Here is a 21,504-nt window from a genome sequence, read left to right as displayed (position 1 = left end):
GCTTTCATTTGACACTGGTTTTGTTCATTTTGGAGTTTATATATATCTCAAATTTTTAGTTAAATATTATACACATGCAGCAGTTTTCTACAATCTATGATGAAAACAAAAACTAAACCTCTTTACAATTCAATTAGATAACAAATTAGGGTTAACACACGAGTTAAACATAATTATAAAGTTTTAAAAAAATAAAAATTTAATCACCCCTAATGATCATGATCACGTTACTATCATAAACAATTAGAAAAAGTTAATGATCTAGTATTGGGTTAAGATTTATCGTCAAAAATCTCATCTTTTTCATATTAGGTTAAGCCTTAATCATGAAAATATTGATTAAACACTTTTATAATTGTAGGCATATAAAATTGCTTATAGGTCCCTTCGCTCAGCTCGGCACGAACTGACAAACCAACGAGGCGACGAGATCGACGAATCGCACGCAAGCAACGGAATACATCCATTCGCGTGACCGATAAACTGTTGTAAAAGAGAACAATGAATTCAACAAAGAAAGACACGATTTTTCCCGCGAACAATAATCATTAAACACTATGGGGATGGGTTTGGATGCATATGATCTTGCCTTATCATGTGTGTAAGCCTCTGAAACTGATGTGAAATGACTTCTCATCGCCAAACGTCCCAGATCTGGCTTTTTCCTCGCTTCTCGCCTCACAAGACGCTCCCAAAATCTCAACTTTAGGGCTAGGGTTTGAGAGAGTAAGAGGGACTGCTAGGTTTGAAATTCTGATGAAAGGATGATAATTTTCGTGAAAACACATGTATATATATATATATATAAACCCAAAATAAATTCATTTGACCCGAACCAGGAAACCTAGTCTGACTAGAAAAATAACTTTTAGTATTTTAGCTGTAACATTCTCATCGAACCTCAGAATGAGGTGATTTAAGATTTGTTGGAAATATATTGAAGATACCTACAACTTTGGTCTTTTGAGTTTTTCCATATTCAAAACGCATTAGTGTGTAAAATATATAAACTCTTAAGTGGTCATTTTTTTAGATTTCTCTTCGTGCATGTTTTGTGCATTTGTACTCATATATTCACAAATATACATTGAATTGATCTCAAATCAATTCCTATCATACTCAAACATCAAAATATATTATATTTTGACTATATAATATATTTATTATTATTTTTCATATAATATTCAAAATTTTAGGGTTTTACATTCTTCCCTCCTTAAAAAGAATTTCGTCCCCAAAATTTCGTAATCGTATCCTAGATATTAATAATATCAGAAAAGCACGTTGAGGGGATAATTCAGATAAGGAAACCCCACATATACACATCTCACACCATTAATCTCCAGATATAAAACATAAAAATATTTATACTTAATAATCTAGAATGCCAATATTCCCACTCAATCCCTAACTAGACGGAGCTAGTATGTCAGGCGAAAAATCCAAACAAGGAACCCCCCCACATATATATCATATGTTCCGATTGATTAGGAGTTAAGTGTCAATAGCTCCATTCTAGCATTAAGTATGAATATAACCATATAAACAATCCATAAATATCAATCAAAATCAATCAACCCACCTGCTCAAACAGGTACGGGTAGTCGCGATGCATAACATATTCGCGCCCCCGAAAATTATCATCGATATCTATACTTAACGGTCTAAAATGCAAATACTCTCACTTAACCCCTAACTAAACGGAACAAGTACGTCAGGNTGCGACGGCTAACAACATGTCGCCGCAGGTTTTCAGTCTGACCGTATTTAAAAAAGACCACCAGACATTCACCTAGTCTGGGGTATTTTATTCTTTATCGTACCCGATGAGCTGAAGTAGGGTATAAGTGAGTCAAGGTCTAATACACCGTGCTGGGCGTATAGCCTTTCCCATCAACAATGGTTAAAGCTATGTATTCACACCATATACACAAAAGTCTCAAGAGAATTCCATCTTCTATTTAGCCGCACAACGTACATGTTTTGGAACGGATTTCGTAATCCGCATGCTGTAGCCCGACTCAAACGGTAGTCGTTGGTAAGGCTCAATCAAAATCCCCGTTAATAAAGGCTTGGGGTGAGCCAAAAATCCTAAAAGTCACACGACCTAACACGCGTCGCCGTGTGTTAGGTCTATTACCCAGTGGAGAAAGACAAGTCTACGTATTCCAATGTAGCATCAAGTCTAAGGGAGTTCATTCATCTTAGCACAAGTCACATGCGGAACGGACTTAAGACAATCCGCATTGTAAGCCCGATTCAAACGTAATCGGTTTAAACGCATTGACAAATCCGGTTGCAGGGTGCAGGGTTTGCCAAAATCCTAAGGTCAACGTCTGATACACGTTGCTGTTTAGTCTTGTCACAGGAGAAACGACAGTACTAGTATGTCAATATCGCTTAGCACTAAAAGAGTTACTCTTTTAGCATAACCGTCCTATGCGGAACGGACTTAAACAATCCGCCATGCTAGCCCGACTCAAACGGTAGTCGGTAAAGGCGCATCAAAACTGGGTTCTCTTGTGTCGCTTGCTGTTATCGGCGTCCGGCCGATAGCTGATGGGTTGGGGGATTTGCCAAAAATTCCTATAAATACTGAGACGTCACTGACGCATTCAGTTCTTTAGAGTTTGGTCTCGTGACTTTCTGACAAATCATTACGTACATTCACAAACGCCTAAGGTGTTAACGCGACTCAACGCCGTAACCTATATGGTCAAACGCCAGTCAAACGCGATTGCTAGCAAAAATCGAAACCCTAGGTGTTAACGCTCGGTCAACGCCATAAACCCTAGTTCAACGCCAGTCAACGCGTCTGCAAGCAAAAAATTTCAACGTACGACGTCCAACCTTAAGGTTAACGCCTGGTCAAGAGCGTAACTGGGTCAACGCCAATCAATTGCGTACCTGCCAACGAACAGATCCTCTACACTGCAACACTGCTCGATACGTTATCACGATACTAAAACTCGCTCCTTGACTCCGAAAAGTTATACGAGTAGTAGACTGCTTCTCTCTAAACACTCAATCAAGCGTATATGAAGTATAAACTCATTCCGGCTAATTTTGAGAAGTTTCGTGGAGAATGCTCGTTTCTATAATACTTCTTAAGGATAACTCAAACAGCAATCTAAAGACGTCGTGACGACGCGATTGCACTAAAAACTCGACGGCAGCAACCGATGGTCTCAATTCCTACGGAATGAGATCAAAAACATCCAGGGAATGACTTCAAACGTTCAAAATTTGCCGACAAGAACGGGCATCAGACAATAAATGGCGCTAGCCACCAGGAATTCTAGCATGTCATCTCGACAACTCAGCACCGAATAACCTGAAGAATTGCAAGGACATTCTAAGAACGGACATCATTCCAAGGTCCGCATCTACAGCCGAGCTGAAGGTCTCTCCTGGGGGACAATCATATCAAAAGTATTCCAGACTCTTCTGGGATAAAAGAACGAAGACTGAAATACTTTGGCGGGTATCTCGTAGGATAGTAACTTGCTTCATCAGGGTCCCTTCTGCTAGCTCGGCGACGAACGACAAACAACGAACGCCGGCGCGACGCCTTTGAGATCGACGATAATCCCGCACGCAGCAACGGAAGTACATCATTCGCCGTGCTTTGGATCAAGCCAGAGTGTTCGAAGAGGTCAACTGACTGTCATCCCAACGAAGAGCGATAGAAAGAATCACGACTCGATCAAGATCAGCTTTCGGTCACTCAGACTCCAGAACGTGGTATCTTACTGCCCTAATCAGGATCCGGACTTCCTGCCAAATTCCTGGTAATCCAAGTCAACGAGTCGTTTCCAGGTCAATCAACCATCACAACGAAACACAACCGAATCAAGTCCAGATCTACATACGAAAGCGCCAGAACCGCGATACACGGAAAAATGCACGGACCACGAACAAACACCCGGAAGGGCTCGGGCCGGAACCGAGCTCCCCTCTAAGGTGGCTCCGGCCAAGCGAGCCACCCTGAGGTGGCTCGGTGGCGAGCCACCCAGGTGCTCGGCCCAATAGCGGAGCACCCGGGGGGTGCTGCTCCAGCCAGCCGAACCACCCCCTGGTGGTGGGCGAAGCCACCTCAGGGTGGCTCGGCATGAGCCGAGGCCACCTTGAGTGGCCGGCCACCTAGGTGTGCTCTCGGGTGTCGGCCCACACGCCTGCACACCGGGCACAGTGACGCTTGGTTATAATAGGAGAGGGGTTGTTTCATTTCTAAAAGGTATTTGGAAAATTCTGGAGAGGCGAAGCCCTTGCTGGAACTCAAGACTCAGAACTTAATCAAGATTCAGCTTTGGACTTCGAGAGGACTTGCACCATCCAGATCGTGGTACTCAGCGATCGCAACGCCACAATAGGCAGGTGTGTCGAGGGGACCGCGTTCAGATCTACGCGTACGTACTCCGCGATCTAAGCTTGTCTTAGAATCCCGAGACTTGGACGATTGTTTCCTTGGCTAGAATCAATCCTTCCCGGCTATTATTTCCTTCGTGGAATAATACCCGTCGTACCTGCTCAGATTCTGACCGGATCCTAGATCTCGCGGTGTTCCATGTATTAACCCCGGCGCAGGAAAAGAAACCCACAAATGAAGCTCAAGAGACCGCAAAACAGCGATCTTGGCGATTCAGTTCGCAAACAAGGAAATAAAGTTGTAATCTTTCTTTACTTTTTATTTTGATTGTTCATTGTAACGGATCTTATAAAAAGACCGGATCTTTTGTAACCTGATAAACTGTTGTAAAAGAGACAATGAATCCAAAGAAAGACACGATCTTTTCGCCGGAACATGATAATCATTAAACACTATGGGGATGGGTGTGGATGCATATGATCTTGCCTTATCTGTGATGGGTCCTCTGTAACTGATGCTGAAATGACTTTTACATGCCGCCCAACAGCGTCCCAGATCTGGCTTTTTCCTCGCTTCTCGCCTACAAGACGCTGCCCCAAAATCTCAACTTTAGGGGCTAGGGTTGGAGCAGAGTAAGAGGGACTGCCTAAGTTTGAAGTATCTGATTGAAAGGATCGATAAGTTTTCGTGACAAACACATGTATATATATATATATATATATTATAATCAACATATATATATTATATATATATATATATGATATATATATATATATATGACTATATATATTGATATATAGTATTATACATCTATATACTATATACTATATAAAACACATGTTTATATATATATATATAAACCCGAAATAAACCTGTTTGACCAGAACTAGGAAACCTAGTCTGACTAGGAAAATAATATTCGGTATTTTGGCTATAATTTTCTCATCCGATCTCGGAATGAGTTGATTTAAGATTTGTTAGATAGCTATTAAAGAGACCTACAACTTTGATCTTTTGAATGTTTCCAGATTCAAACTATATTGGTGTGTAAAATATATAAATTCTTAACTGATTATTTTTTCAAATTTCTTTTCGTGCATGTTTTGTGCATTTGCACTCATATATTCACAAATATACATTGAATTGATCTTAAATTAATTCCTATCATACTCAAACATCAAAATATATTATATTTTCACCATATAACATATTTATTATTATTTTTCATATAATATTCAAATTTTTGGGGTTTTACATTTTGTCCCCCTTTAAAAAGAATTCCGTCCACGAAATTCCACAATCGTATCCTAGAGATTAATAATATCAGAAAAGCATGTTGAGGGGATAATCCAGACAAGGAAGCCTCATATACACATCTCGCACCCTTAATCTTTAGTTATAAAACATAAAAATATTTACACTTAATAATCTAGAATGCCAATATTCTCACTCCACCCCTAACTAGACGAAACTAGTATGTCGGATAAAAAATCCAAATAAGGAACCCCCCATATATATACCATGTGTTCCGAATGATTAGGAGTTAAGTGTCAATACCTCCATTCTAGCGTTAAGATATATATACCATGTGTTCCGAATGATTAGGAGTTAAGTGTCAATACCTCCATTCTAGCGTTAAGTATGAATATAACCATATAAATAATCCATAAATATCAATCAAAATCAATCAACCCACCTGCTCAAATAGGTGTGGGTAGTCGCGATGCATAACATATTCGTGCCCCCGAAAATCATCATCGATATATATACTTAACGGACTAAAATGCAAATACTCTTAGTTAACCCCTAACTAAATGGAACAAGTACGTTGGGTGAAAAAAACCAAACAAGGATCCCCCATATATATATCGTATGTTCCGAATACTTAGGAGCTAAGTGCTAGTATCATCATTCTAGCGTTAAGTATAAACATGACCATACAGATAACTATAAATCATAAACAAATCATACTGAATTTTTAATTTACCTGTTCAAACATATGTGGGTAGTCGCAACGCATATCCTCCTCGTGCTCCCATGAAGTCTCCTCAGTTCCTCTCCGGTTCCACTAAAGTTTAACTAAAGTTATCACCTTATTTCTAAGTTTCTTATCCTCCTTGGCAAGAATACATACGGGAATCTCAATCATAGTCAAATCATCGTGAATCTCGATCTCTAATGCATCCAACACTCGCTTCTCCTCCTCGTCATGTAGATGCTTCTTAAGCATAGAAACATGGAAAACATCGTGTATGCTCGATATCGAGAACATACCAATGTACCTCAGGGCAAGCTTGCACCGTCTACCAAAACGCTGTACACTCTTCATTGGTGATACTTTTAACAAAACATAATCCCTAACCTGGAATTCTAATGGTTGTCGCCTTCGGTCTGCATAGCTTTTCTGACGAGTTTGCGCTATAAGAATGCACTCTCGAATGACTGCTACCTTCTCCGTAGTATGTCTAACGCTTCAAGCAATAGACTGTCTTTTGGTTCTGCCCAACAAATAGGTGATCTGAAAGGCCTCCCATATAATGCTTCATACGGTGCCATGCTAATAGTTCCTTGATAGCTATTATTATAAGCAAACCCAATCAATGAGATGTGGTCCTCCCAATTACCCTAAAAATCAATAACGCACGCCCTCAACATGTCATCCAATATCTGGTTCACTCTCTCCGTCTGTCCATCCGCCTACAGGTGAAATACACTAGAGTAAGATAACTGACTACCAAAATAGTTCTGGAAGCTTCTCTAGAAATATACTGACTTCGTCAACCGATCCACTATTATCTAAACTGAATCGTTCCCCTTCTTCGATCTCGGCAATCCTACAATAAAGTCCATAAAAATATCTATCCATTTTCTCACCAGAATGGATAAAGACTGTAGGGTTCCTGCTAGCCTCTGATGTTCTGTCTTCACTTGCTAGTAGGTAAAACACTTACCACATAGTCCATAATCTCACCAAGTATGTCGCTCCACTAAAAGTATCTTTTTAGGTCCCTGTACGTTTTCGTTGTACTTGGATGCACTATGTACCTAGTACGATGCGCCTCATTGAATAAGTTCCTTCTTCAGTTGTGGATTTCCTGGCATCACTAGTCGGCCTTTTATTCAAAATCCTCCATCTTCTCCAATGGTCCAATCAACATTGGGCTCTTAGAAATCTCCCCCTTTCGGGTTTAAATCCAAATGTCCTCTAGCTGAGCTCTAACCACTCTATCACTCCAAGATGGTTGCACGAACAAAGCTCCAAAAAAAATGCGTTGTTCTCGCCTATCTCTGGTCTAAAGTCGAACTGGTTAAGTGTGTGGAGATCTCGATACAACGAACACCTCAAAGACGAAATTTGACGATGACGCTTCCTGCTCAAAACGTCTGTTACAAAGTTCACCTTCTCCGGATAGTACTGAATCGCAAACTCGTAATCCTTAATAAATTCAACCTATCTCCGCTATCTCTGATTTAGCTCTTTCTGAGAGAAGAGATACTTCAAACTCTGATGATTTGTGAATAGCTCGAACTGCACTCCATATAAGTAATGTCTCCATGCCTTCAGTGTAAAAACTACCGCAGCTAGTTCCAAGTCACGTGTGGGATAATTTTGCTCATGCGTCCTCAACTGACGTGAAATATATGCTACCACTCTCTGGGTCTGCATGTGTGGGATAATTTTGCTCATGCGTCCTCAACTGACGTGAAATATATGCTACCACTCTCTGGGTCTGCATCAAAACACCTCCTAGACCCACTAACGATCAACTGACGTGAAATATATGCTACCACTCTCTGGGTCTGCATCAAAACACCTCCTAGACCCACTAACGATGCATCTGTGTAGACGACAAAGGTCTTATCATTACTTGGGATGGTCAAAACTGGTGTTGTAGACTTCTATGTCTCAAAGGCCTCATGGCACTCCGTGCCCTAAACAAAAGGTACTTCCTTCTTCATAAGGCGTGTAAGTGGCGTGACTATCTTCGAGAAGTCCTGAATGAACTTTCTGTAATAGCCGGCCAAACCCAAAAAACTACGAATCTCTGTGACTATCGGCGGTGACTCCCAATCAAGTACGGTCGCAACCTTAGCTGGATCCATTGCAATGCCCTCTTCGCTGATGACGTGGTCCAGAAATCTAACCTCAGATAGCCAAAACTCGCACTTGCTGAATTTGACATATAGCTGATGCACCCGTAAAATCTGTGATGCTAGTCGAAGATGCTGCTCATGCTCTGCCTCTGATCTCGAATATATAAGGATGTCATCGATAAATACTATCACGAACTGGTCCAAATATGGACGGAAAACCTGGTTCATCAAGTCCATGAATACCACGGGTGCATTGGTCAGCCCAAACGGTGTGACAAGAAATTCGAAGGACTCATAACGAGTCAGAAAGACAGTCTTGGGAATATCTATCTCCCGAACCCGCAACTGATGATAGTCAGAACGAAGATCAATCTTCAAGAAGTGTTGCGCTCCCTGCAGCTGGTCGAACAAGTCATCAATCGTCGATAATGGATACCTGTTTCGGACAGTGACCTTGTTCAACTCCCAATAATCTATACAAAGACGATAAATATATTAGAGTGCCATCTATATTATACATTTAGAAAAACGATATTAGAGTGCCATCTTAAAAACGATAAATATTCAGTTTTATCTTCTCATAGTATGAAAATTTGCACCCACTCCTGGTCAACAGTAGTGGATCGAGGAATCCAAACAAAGGGATCCAAAAATAATTAAACACTGTAGCGATGAATCTTTTAAAATAGCTGGTTATGTTACTTAAAAAATTTCAATAGTCTGTTCTTCATTTTTTTTTCCCATTTTGATAGTTCCTCCTTTTGATACGAGGATATATCAATTTTAACATTAATAAAAAATATTTTACTCCAACAATTTTATGAAATCTTTATAAATTTATCACCACGAATTTAAAATGTATTACTTTATCATTCTTTAAAACATATTATGTGTGTGCGCGTTAAATGACACTTCTGTTTCTTTTATTTCTTATATGCAACTCAACAGGTGTATAGTTTGTCCAGCAGATTGGTAAAAAGTATATGGTGATATAATCACTCTAGTATGCTAAAGTGAAACGTATTGGACATGGTTGGAATATGTTTTTATTTCTTTATTACACATAATTCTTCAGTTTTTTTAATAAAATAGTCCTTATAACTTATTTTTTTATTAGGGGTTTTTATCTTTTAACTCAAAGTTTTACCGCAACTTATTTAAAAACCCACCAATTTTTATGAGCACTTATAAATCCAATGTACCCCAAACCACTTATTTTTAAACTCAATATGTACAATACCCTCAATCCTTATACTATATTTCACTAATAAACACAAAATTCCAAAATTAACCTTCTTCCCCAAATAAACCTCTCTCTCTCTCTCTCTCTCTCTCTCTCTCTCTCTCCTTTTTTTCATTCATTCGCTTCACAAAATCAAAATCTAGGAGCGACCAACATGAATTCTCTTAGACTCTCATCTCCCTCACTCCCTAGACTCTCTCTCGGTGCAAAATACCCTTCGGCTTTATCATGCGTCGAGACGGAGCTCCGGGCAGTGGCGGCAGGGGGGTGTATGTGGGAATGAGCCGTCTCTAACATGCGCTCGGTCAAGTGACGAGCACGAATTCTTCAGAGTTGTTCAAGCTGGAGACTTGAAGACAGTGACGTCTTTTCTCTCCACCGAGCCCCAAATGCTCCGACGAACTACCATATTCGACCGCCTCTTCGCCAAATCAAATTAGTTTTTTCCTAAGCAATGTAAACATGTGATGATGTATACAATATGTTGTTCGATCAATTATTCATGTCGACGAAAGGTTCACTCTCAATTTTTTAGTTTTTAGAAAAGTGTATGTAGCTTTTTATACTAAAGTGTAGCACATTATCATGAAAGTATAGCTCTTTATACCAGAGTAACTTTTTATGACCGTAGTATAGCTCTTTACTGATAAAGTATAGCTCTTTGTTGCCTCTAAAAATTCTGAAACTTAGTGTAATAAATCAAATCAGTTTTTCTCTGAGCAATGTTAATGTGTGATGATGTATACAATGTGTTGTTTGATCAATTATTCATGCTGATGAGAAGTCCACTCTCAATTTTTTAATTTTTTGGAAAAGTTTAGCTCTTTATAATAAAGTCTAGCACCTTACATGAAAGTATAACTTTTTATGTCAATATATAGCTCTGTATGACAATATTATAGCTCTTTACTGATAAAGTATAGCTCTTTATGGTCTCTGAAAATTCTAAAACTTAGTGGAATAAATCAAATCGGTTTTTTTTCCTGAGCAATGAAAACACGTGATGACGTATACAATGCGTTGTTTAATCATGTCGACGAGAGGTTCACTCTTAATTTTTTTGATTTTTAAAAAGTATAGAGCTTTATTTTTCACATAAACAGATATACATTTCTCATAAAAAGCTAATATTTTGTCCATAAAGAGCTACATTTTTCATTAAAGAGCTATACTTCTCATACGAGGAGCTACAATATATCATAAGAGCTATAATGTATCATAAAGGGTTATAGCCCTTTCAGAACAACATATAACTCGTTATGAATTCTATATCATCCATAAACTCCATTGGCGATTGACGACTTGCTATATAATCTTTATAAATGATACAAATCGACCAAAAAACTTCTTAAAGCATTTAGTCAAACATGCAATACGCATCAAATAAATTCTATTTAATACACATAATCCTTTTAAATATTACAAATCAACTACAAATCTTTTTGAAGCATTTTATCAAGCACACAATATACAAAAAAACTTTGCCTATACATTTTCGCATTCCAAGCCTTAAATTTAAAGTCTAATTCAATCCAACATAAAAGTAATATTGTGACTGTAGGTAAATGTGGTGAAGCTGATCTTTGAGCGAGGACCTCGTTGAATGGTTAAAGTCAAGATAGAGGATGGGAGAGAGTTGGTTGGAGCAGTCGGTAGTCGAGGACGAGCTTAGAGTGTATGAGCTTGTTGGCCAAAGAGTGGAGGGAAAGCTGGCGGACTTGATGTCGCGTGCAAGCTTTAAGGTGAAGTCTTTTGTGGAGGAAGTGGAGGAGTGGTAGGAGAAGGAACATAAAGCTCAATCAGGAGGAGGAAATGATTCAAACGGTAAGTTGGGGAGTACAGGAGGAGATTGGTGATTAATGAGATGGTGAAAAATTGTTTGGAAGGGAGCAGAGAATTGAAGAGAAAATGAAGAAGAGGGTAATATTAGGATATTGAGTTTTTAATATGTATATAATGTATACTTATGTATTATGAAGACTTGGGTTTAACAATAAGTGACCTTTGTATTTGTAGGTTTAAGAGGCATTTTATAAGTACATGAGTTTAAAAATAAATTAGAGTAAAACTTTTGGGTAAAAAATAAAGCCCCTTTTTTATTAATATTTATAAGAGGGGGCCAGAGACCCTTTAGCCACAATATGACTCCGCTCCTTCTGGTCGATATTATTTTAAGAAGTATGTTAGTAATAATACTCTCTCTTCAAAACAAGAAGATGGAGGAGGAAAAGAAATGAAAACATAAAAAAAAAAAACAATTCAACAGTTCTAGTTTTCACAAACCTTATTTGACGTAATTATTTAACTGGACTCTCCCTCTTTATACAAATAATTATTATTTTTTACCCATGACGATCACATGGATCATTCTCATGATCACCTATCATTACTATTGAGCTTCTTTCAAATTTCCCATCCCCTCTCTCCATTAAAGTCAAAGCTTCAAATACTCTCTCTTTCCACCTCATTTCCCTTTTTTTTTCTTCTCTAAATATAGCTACACTTGAAGATCTCCCCCTCTTCTTCTCGCCCTGTGGAAACAAAATAAAAACATAACTGAAACAAGAAGAAGAAAAAAAAAAAAGAAAATTACAAGGAAAAAGAGGATCAATCTTCAAATCTTGAAACTTCTGTCTCTGATTCTCAAATATAGAACCCATCTCTAAAATCCAATGCCGGACCCAGATCCGCCATCAAAATCCAATCTTGGCGATGCCCACTAGCCTTCCTCTGCTCCTCACATGGGCTAATAAAACGGCCGGCGGCGGCGACGAAGATGCAGATTCGGTTATCGCCGAGCATGAGAAGCATCACGATCACATCGAGCAGCAATGGTTTCCTTGATCTCATGAAGGTCAAGGTCGCAGCTCGCCACATCTCATATCGAACTCTCTTCCACACAATCCTCATCCTCGCGTTTCTTCTTCCTTTTGTGTTCATTTTAACGGCTGTCGTAACTCTCGAAGGCGTCAACAATTGCTCCTCTTTTGGTAAGTTTGAAGCAGATCTTGTTTATTTGTTAATTTGATTGACGGGTTGAATCTGGATGTTTTTGGCAATGCAAATGTAAATTATGGCAGACTATTGTTTAAATTTGATTAGCTGGCTGAAGTGCTGGATTTAGAGTGCTTTTGACTTATTCTGGATCTAGGCTTCTATTGAATCTGGATATAGGCGATGATGGGTTTTTGGATTGATGGGGAGTGCAAGATTATCTGGTTAATGACTGCTAGGATTTAGTTAAGTCCTCGAGAAGATCATCCTTTTCGTTAATTTGATTGATGGGTTGAATCTGAATTTGGTTAGCTAGCTGAGGATGTTAGTCTTTGCTTCCCTTGAATTCGGTTCTTTGGCTGCTTTGGATCTGGGCTAGCTTAGATTTGCCAATTACTTTGTTAGGTTTTTGGGTCCCAATTATTTCGATGAGGAGTCTTGAATTTTGCTTGTTTCATTTAAATTTCAGTGGCTCAAGGAAAGCTCATTCATGGATTCGTAAATTTCAACGTGTTCATAGTTGGACATGATGGTTTAGCAGGATCGTATTTTGTTTTTGAGCACACGGAAATCTTAGATCGAAATAAAACCATTTCTAACTTGGTCATGGTAACTCGGTGCAAGAAGTTAATTTAAGGACTCCTCTTTGCACTTCTATTCCCGTCCTCTTTATCCCTGTCATGCACTTAGGGATGTAAATGAATACAAATAATTGCATCCAAGTTTTACTTATAACTGTTCTTTTTATCGGATATTTTTATGCATCCATTTAGAACAGGCATTGATATGCCTATGAAAACTGAGCATTTGAATAATAACTATTAACTAATGTTGCTACAAGTCTAGAAGTTTGCTTATTTTAGTTGATTCCGAATTGTTTCTGTGAATTTAGCTACACATTGCATAAATTTAGAGGTAGCAAAGTTGGATCATAGGATTTAGTAGGAACAAAGATTATGTTTTTGTTTCGGATGTCAAAACTACTAGATCAAAGTCAACTAGGGTCTAAGTCATTCTTTGCTAGAATTGACCCAACTGGTGAAGTCTAAATATAGCTAATAGCCTAATAGAAGCTCTTTGTTTTCTTTAGCCACTTTGCGGTCACCTGTTCTCCTTGTTGCCCTACTTGACACTCCTTTCCCACTTAGTCAAAAAAGTGCAGCAGCATTTGCAGTGTGTTATACTGTGTAATCATGTTATTTTCTGTAGGGGCTAAGCAAATCTAAATGTGACAAAATCTAAATATTTATTTCGGACAAATCAACTTGTGCTAGTGTAAGCTTTAAGGCATATGCAAATAATAAAATCCTATAAGTGACGAACAGAATGAACTATTTTGAGCAGAAAGATTTTGGATGCAAGCTTCATTCTAGTATGAAGCAACATGTTTTGTGCTGCAAAATAACTAAGTCAAGATATAGTGTCATTCTTCTTGTTCTTCGTAATTAGCCATATTTCTGACTGCAAAACTTATATAAGAATTTATTACACAAGCATGTTTCTTATTAGTGGAGGTACCTAAAATTTAAGTTAAACCCATTAAAATGAAATTACAAAAAGAAAAAGAGACTGCCATTTCTCTAGATCACTTCCGTTTGATCTTCAATGTATCCAAACCCGATACCTGAGTGGCGAGTTCTAGTCTTGTAGTAACAGTTTGTTGAATTTAACACATGTACTGTAGTCAACAAGTCCACCAATACCAAGCTACTGTAATCATTTCTTCAACATGAATACCTGATTAAACAGGTTCAAACATAAAAACTATGTTTGTTAAAATCTTAAAAATTCACCTCCATTAGCTGTTGATCATTAAAAGGGAAAGAAGTTAAAGCTTCCAAAAAATGCATATTCGTGTAGTCGACCGGGTCTACAGTCCTACCTGCAGTTTTTATGAAAATAACATATTGCACTCACTATTCATGGGAAATTAGGCTGCAAACTGATTTGCAATGTCAGTTTGTGAGAGAAATGGATGTTTTACAACCCACATGATTATACCCTGAGATACAGAACTGTCTAAAAAATCCCTCCAAGTAGTCCTTTAACTGCATATGCTTGATTTTTCATTTTTATAAAATAATGTGATCCCTAGAAATGAGTAATAACAAGGGTTTTCCTGTGACAATTTTGTATTAGAATTTTAATGACTATGGAGACCAAACCTTAGAGAAATTTTCTTTTTAGAGTGTTAAATTGTGAATAATGATGATGTTGTATACTTGTACTTGAGAAAAGAAAACCTTAGTCTATCTTCCAGTTTGTGATTAGAAAATAGGTGGAAAGAGGAATCAAATTAGGGCATAATTAAGGATGAGAAGAGCAGGAGTTTGGATAAGATGCGTGAACTTCAGTCTTGTTGTGGAGGGAAACTGAGGATCTATTTTCTTATTAACTAGTCAAGGTTTGTGGTATAGAAGAGAGAATGGTCATGCCTGCTTGATTGTTGCGCAAGCAGAGATGACAAATTCAGGTGGGCTTTCATCCCATGACCTTTCTTAATTGTATTTGTATCCTAAAAGAGCTCTGCTTACCGATAGCGATGAGAAGGAAGAAGATGGCTTATTTAAGCCAGTAGGAGTTCTCGTGTGAGATAATTGAAAATGAACAATCTTTCTATTAATTATTATTTGCCTAAAGAAACCTATCAACTCCAGGGAAAACAAATTTTAAAGAGAAAGAGGTTTAATAATCTTCCAGCATCTACGTTAGCCCTTTTCATGTTACTGACTGATACATATTTATTCACTCAGGAATACATACCATGCATTATGCCTCCTATGCCTTGTCAGAGTTTGTTTATGCTGTATAAAAACGACATATTTCTTCTCATTGCTTTTAATTTCAACAGATATATTAATTGGTTTTGCTGCAATATAATATATTTGGGGGGTGAGGTTTCATCTAAATTTTACTTGTAACTCACACTCGTATCAGATTGTTTGGGAAGGCGTTTGGGACCCAGATTTCTTGGCAGGGGAGTTGATGATTCGACGGTAATTATCTTCTCCTTGTGTATTAATAGAATACCACTAAGATCAAGATATATAGTCTGAGTGGTGCTTTTTCAAAGTAGATTGAAATTGTGTTAATTCTACTCATGTATTTTAACCTTTTGCAGAGGCTTGTAAGAGATTTATACAAGATACTCGATCAAGTAAATTCTGTGGAAGTTCCTGATGGCCAGAAGTTGCCACAATCATACAGTGAGTTCCTTTCTGATATGAAAAGCAACGAGTATGATACCAAGACATTTGCTATAAGATTGAAGTCCATGGTATGCAACTTTGTTTCTGTCATGCTTTTTTATTTCTCTTTCTGTTAGATACATCTATTGATCCTAGTTTAATCTCTTCTTTTTTGATTGTTTGTATATTATTAATCTAGTTTTATTCGTGAAAAAAAATAGATTTTAAGTCTACACAACCATTTGTGTCTACTTACTATTGAAGGAGACATGGTGTCTAGGGTACACAGAGCAAAGACCAACGAAGAAACAAGTGTTTTTGGGAAAACCAAATGGTTTATGCAAGGTGGTCTAGAATGAAAACCAGCTATATTTGCCTAGGATGGCCGAAAGGAAAGTAAAGATTAATAGGAGAGAGATCTGTGCATGTCTTTATTGATTTAGAAAAAAATCATGTTAAGGTTCCTCCAATATGTGCTAGGTTTTAGAAAGAAACGTGTGTCTAGTAATTAACTAATTATATGGACATGAGTTACACAGCTGTGAACTTCAGAATGTAACTAGTTTTTGGTCACCTGTGGCATGATAGATCCATTGGCTAACGCTGTGGCTTCCAGCAAGGATCCATAATTCCATATTGAGTATTTGTGTATTGTCAAGTTATTCCTGTAAGGCATTTCGAGGATTGATACCAATGATATTGAATTACTTATTTAAGCAATCTGGAATCTGAAACATTTATAACTGGAGTAGGTAATAGAGATGTGGCTTTGGCAAAAGCATGAGAAGAAAATTGATCACATTTCTCATTGGTGGTTATTAGAATGCTGGAGCATTTTCATTCTTAGGAGTCAAGCAATCATTACTATTGTAAGATCAAGAACTAAAAAAGAATATGCTTTTTCATTACTATGTGGCTGTCCTACATCTGTTGTAGGGGAAATGCCATTATGAGATATGTGATCAACAATATTTGTCAGAAAGTCTGAGCAGCTAAGAGATGACGTTCCAAGAAATCTACACCTGAAATAACACAGTTGAGAGGGCTGAACTTGAGTGCAGTAAAAGATATTATAATATTATGCGTGTAACTATACAAAGTTAGAGTTATGTTAAGATTATACTTCTGCAAGCAGCTAGGATAAAGGCACTCTAAACTGACCACACTCTTAGGTATAGTAAAGGATATGATAGCTTCTAATTAAAGATTGGAGGTGACCCTTATGTATAAAGTGACTTCGTTACTGAGATTGGATAAAATTTTCACGCTCTGAATCTTTTAATCACAAAACCTGAGCGTGAACAAATTCAACTAATTGTAAACAGCAAGTTTGAGCTTTGCCCAAGTGTTCAGTTTGAAAAAGATCGGAACCCATAGCGTAAGCCAGTTATGTCGATCAGGCTTCTGTCAAGTCTAGCCTAGTCTTTGCTTAGATTGATCATTAAAAGTGTTTCCGACATAAAATTAGTATTATCCAGTTATCTATCATTAGATACTCCAGAACCTCGATTCTATCATTCTAGGATGCTGACTGGCCAATTTTATGATTGAAAAGAACAGATCGAGTAACAGTATGTGAATGGGTAAAGAGTTTAACAGAAAAGAGATTCAAGTGTTAGTTACTTTAGTGGGAAAGATCATTAAAACATTGACCTGAATAAAACTATGATAACCTTAGATATATCTTGCTATTCTTCAGAAAGTTGAAGAGTCAAGATCTGTCCCTTGGATATTATAAGCATGTTATTAGAACTCAAAAATTTAGCATATGTGTAAATATTTGTGCATTTGATATGATAATAATCGTCTGGACTCCTGGATGCATGGACATGTCTATGTATTCATGTATATAAACTCTCTTCCTTATTTTATATATTCAAGTGTAACCTTACCGGTCTCTTTATCCTGCTTTGTAAGGAATCTTTATGTCCCATGTCCATGTTTATACGTTTTAGATTTTTGATAAGTGTTGGTTTAATAGTTGTGTAATGCCTTTTAGATGTCTTTTCATGTTTGATGCCTGTTTATTTACATTAATTTCTGATGTAATATTTATTCCATGCAGATGGAAAGTATGGACAAGGAGGTGAAAAGATCAAGGTTAGCAGTACAACTGCACAAACATTTTGCAGCAACTGCTATACCAAAAGGAATTCATTGTCTCTCCTTGCGTTTGACCGATGAGTATTCCTCCAATGCTCATGCTCGAAAGCAATTGCCTTCCCCAGAGTTGCTACCTCTACTCTCAGACAACTCTTGTTACCATTTTGTTTTAGCTAGTGATAACATACTCGCAGCTTCTGTTGTTGTCACTTCAACAGTGCGTGCAGCTTCAAAACCTGAAAAGATAGTTTTCCACATTATAACAGATAAAAAAACTTATCCAGGGATGCACTCTTGGTTTGCTTTGAATCCTCTTTCCCCGGCGATTGTTGAGGTGAAAAGTGTTCATCAATTTGATTGGTTGACCGATTTAGGAAAGTACCTGATGAATAGTAAGTGTACGCCTGTGACGCTCTCTCCTGGGTGTTAGCAAGTTTTACCTTTATCGGGATAGATCAATCTCTGCAGTCCAGTGCACCCACGGGGCGTGCTGAATGTGGGGACTTTTGAACCTCGAGCTTACATCTGTATTTCAAGAGCAGCTGGCAGCCAGTGCGCCTTGAGAGCTTCCAAAAATTTATGCCTTTCCTTTTAAAAGGGCATGTTCTCCGATACTAAGTATCCTTTTCCCTGGGGTAACAGGCAAACCTGCGGCCTGGCGTTTTTGAAACTTTACACATTTATTGTTCTCCTTGGCGCGACCCTGCCGCATTGCTTGCTCAGTTTAGAAGTTAGGGAACTTTAGCATCTGGTGGGGTAGTTTCAATATTTTGATGGGGGGAACCTTCAAAAGAATTAGACTGCGACACAGGCTGGTCTGTTCCCAGTTCGCGTTTTGGCTTTTAGGATGCCTTATAATTGTAGGTTTTTTCCATGGTCGACTTTAGCCCCAAGATCTGTAAGATTAGATTCTCGCCTTTAATCTATTTAAATTGACTTGGAGGTGCGTGAAGTTGCCTAGCGGTTACTCTACCGACCATCGAGCGGGAGGGTGATCATCCCTTCGGCCAGCTGCAGAAAATGAACAATGAATATGCATGAGCCGGCCTTATAGCGGATGTGGGGGAGTTGTCGAGGAGATTTGTTGATGCCCCATGGTCTTGTGGCTGGAGGGTGGTTTGGAATATTCCAGGAGAGGGGTCGATATACAGAAATTCGCTGCATCGTATTTTGAGAATAGAGACAATTTGTTGGCAGAACATAAAAGAATTTGAAATTTATGGGGAAGATGGTTTAGAAAAGAAGTAAATAAAATTGCCAGCATGAGCGATCAATAGAAGAGACATTAGAGAGAGTCGTTAATGAATAATAATAATAATAATCAAAGAGAATAAACTTCAAAAAGTATAAATTTTTTTTTTTGTTTACTTATCTTCAAGCAGTTTTTTTGAATATATGATAACAACAATTTGTGTGGCATGAAAACAGCTCTTTCCGAATCTCAACAAGGTGGTTTTTCTTGATGATGACGTTGTCATTCAGCGCGACTTATCACCATTGTGGGATGTTGATCTTTCTGGTAAAGTAAATGGGGCTGTAGAAACTTGTAAAGGCGAAGATGGATGGGTAATGTCTAAGCACTTCAAGACATACTTTAACTTCTCTCATCCCCTCATAGCCAGTAATTTGGACCCCAATGAGTGTGCGTGGGCCTATGGGATGAATATCTTCGACTTAAGAGCGTGGAGGAAGACAAACATTAGAGATGCATATCATTACTGGCTGAAGGAGGTAATGTTTCATCTCCGAGGATTTCTTTCTCGTAATCTTGTGCTTTTAGTTGTCTTGCTTTTCCTTTTTAGATGGCAATCAGGATCCTTAGCAATCTACACTTTTGATTAACCTTGATTGTTATATTCAAATCTTATTGGACTCTTTTATCAGTTTAGTGGGACACATCTAATAGCTCTGAACATTCCAATAAATGCAACTGTGAATGTGTTATGTATTTATTAACTGGTCTTTCATTCATCCTTCATTTGTGTCAAAATTTTTTAACACATTATCCTTAAACGACTGTTTAAACCACACCACAATTGTGTGTAGCACTTATCCTTTTACTGAAATTTAAGCGAAATGAAGAGACCATTTTTGTTTTTTTTTTTGCCCTCTTTCTTTTTTGAACATAGGTGGAATATTGAGTACATAATCCCTATAAACTCTCATGATTTGAAGACCCATAAATTTCTGAATATCGATTCCTGATATCCACATTTGCTTCAACCTAAGTTCAACAAAAGTTGAAGGGTAAATAGTGGCCAACTCCCTACCGTACTGTTGGTTTATCTACAATTAACTCTTACTTATATTCTTATAGGTGTAAGTAAAAGACACTACACTGAGAAGTCCAGTTTAGCTAGTCATAACCTGAAGTCCTCCCTCATAATCCATTTCCTGGTCAATATCTCTAGCCAACTCACCTTCCTTAATGGGGAACTAAGAATATCAATTAAAAATTGCATCTTTACTCAAGTCTTACGTTATATGCCCCTGCAAACTGTTAGAAACTGGATCAACCTATTATATCCTGGTTTCACTGGCGAAACTGGTTCCTTTTAAGTAATAATTCATTGAAATCAAAGAGCACTGAGAACCCATAAACACACTTACAAGGTTCTAATCAAAATTTATTTTCCTTAATTTCTTTTTCCTCTTCTTTTGTTGTGAATCTAAATTCTTTTCTGTTTATTTTTGTTCAGAATTTGAAATCCAACTTGACTTTATGGAAGCTTGGCACATTACCTCCAGCTCTAATAGCATTCAGAGGGCACGTGCATCCCATCGACCCATCTTGGCACATGCTAGGCTTGGGCTACCAAGAAAAATCAAATCTTGAAAGCATCAAGAATGCTGCAGTTATCCACTATAATGGCCAGTGCAAGCCTTGGCTTGAGATTGGTTACAAGCATCTACGGCCTTTTTGGACCAAGCATGTCGACTACACCAATGATTTCATAAGGAGCTGTCATATATTGGAGCCTCAGGATTAAAATGTAAAAAACCAATGATACAAGATGGAACAGTGAGCGAGGTCTCAAGGAGAACTAAGCCTCAACAAGAATGTCATCGGCAATGGCTGGTTTCAATTGACATTCTGAGATATTCTTTACTGATATGTGTAACATGACGGTACATAAGATTTGTTCAAAGCCCTTGTTTTTGGCACGGAAGGTTGGCAGAAATGCGAGGAAAATGTTGGAAGCACGGAGATGGTATATGTAATTTTTTTTTATCATTTATTTTGTTAGTTTTAGTTTTGATACATATATATGTAGTCATACATGTATTCTTTTTCTTTCATTTTGTTTATTTTGGTTTTGTATTCATTTGTTAGTTTTAGAGTGGAAATTACTTGAGGGGTTCCCACTAAATGAAGGGGGGCTCTTTAGGATATTTATTATTCATAAGACATTGGAAATGTGAACATTATTCTTTTACGTCTCTTTTTCATGTGATATTGAAATGGTGTAAATTGTTCTTTTTCCTTTTTCTTATTATTATATGCAAGGTAT

At 37.8% G+C, this 21,504-nt stretch overlaps 1 pseudogene; it reads left to right on the top strand.

The window, feature by feature from the left end:
- Positions 12,079-21,445, top strand: LOC109834103 (annotated as a pseudogene).

Source organism: Asparagus officinalis, chromosome 3 (assembly GCF_001876935.1).
Source record: "Asparagus officinalis chromosome 3, Aspof.V1, whole genome shotgun sequence".
Classification (NCBI taxonomy): domain Eukaryota; kingdom Viridiplantae; phylum Streptophyta; class Magnoliopsida; order Asparagales; family Asparagaceae; genus Asparagus; species Asparagus officinalis.
This window is presented reverse-complemented; position numbering and strand designations above follow the sequence as displayed.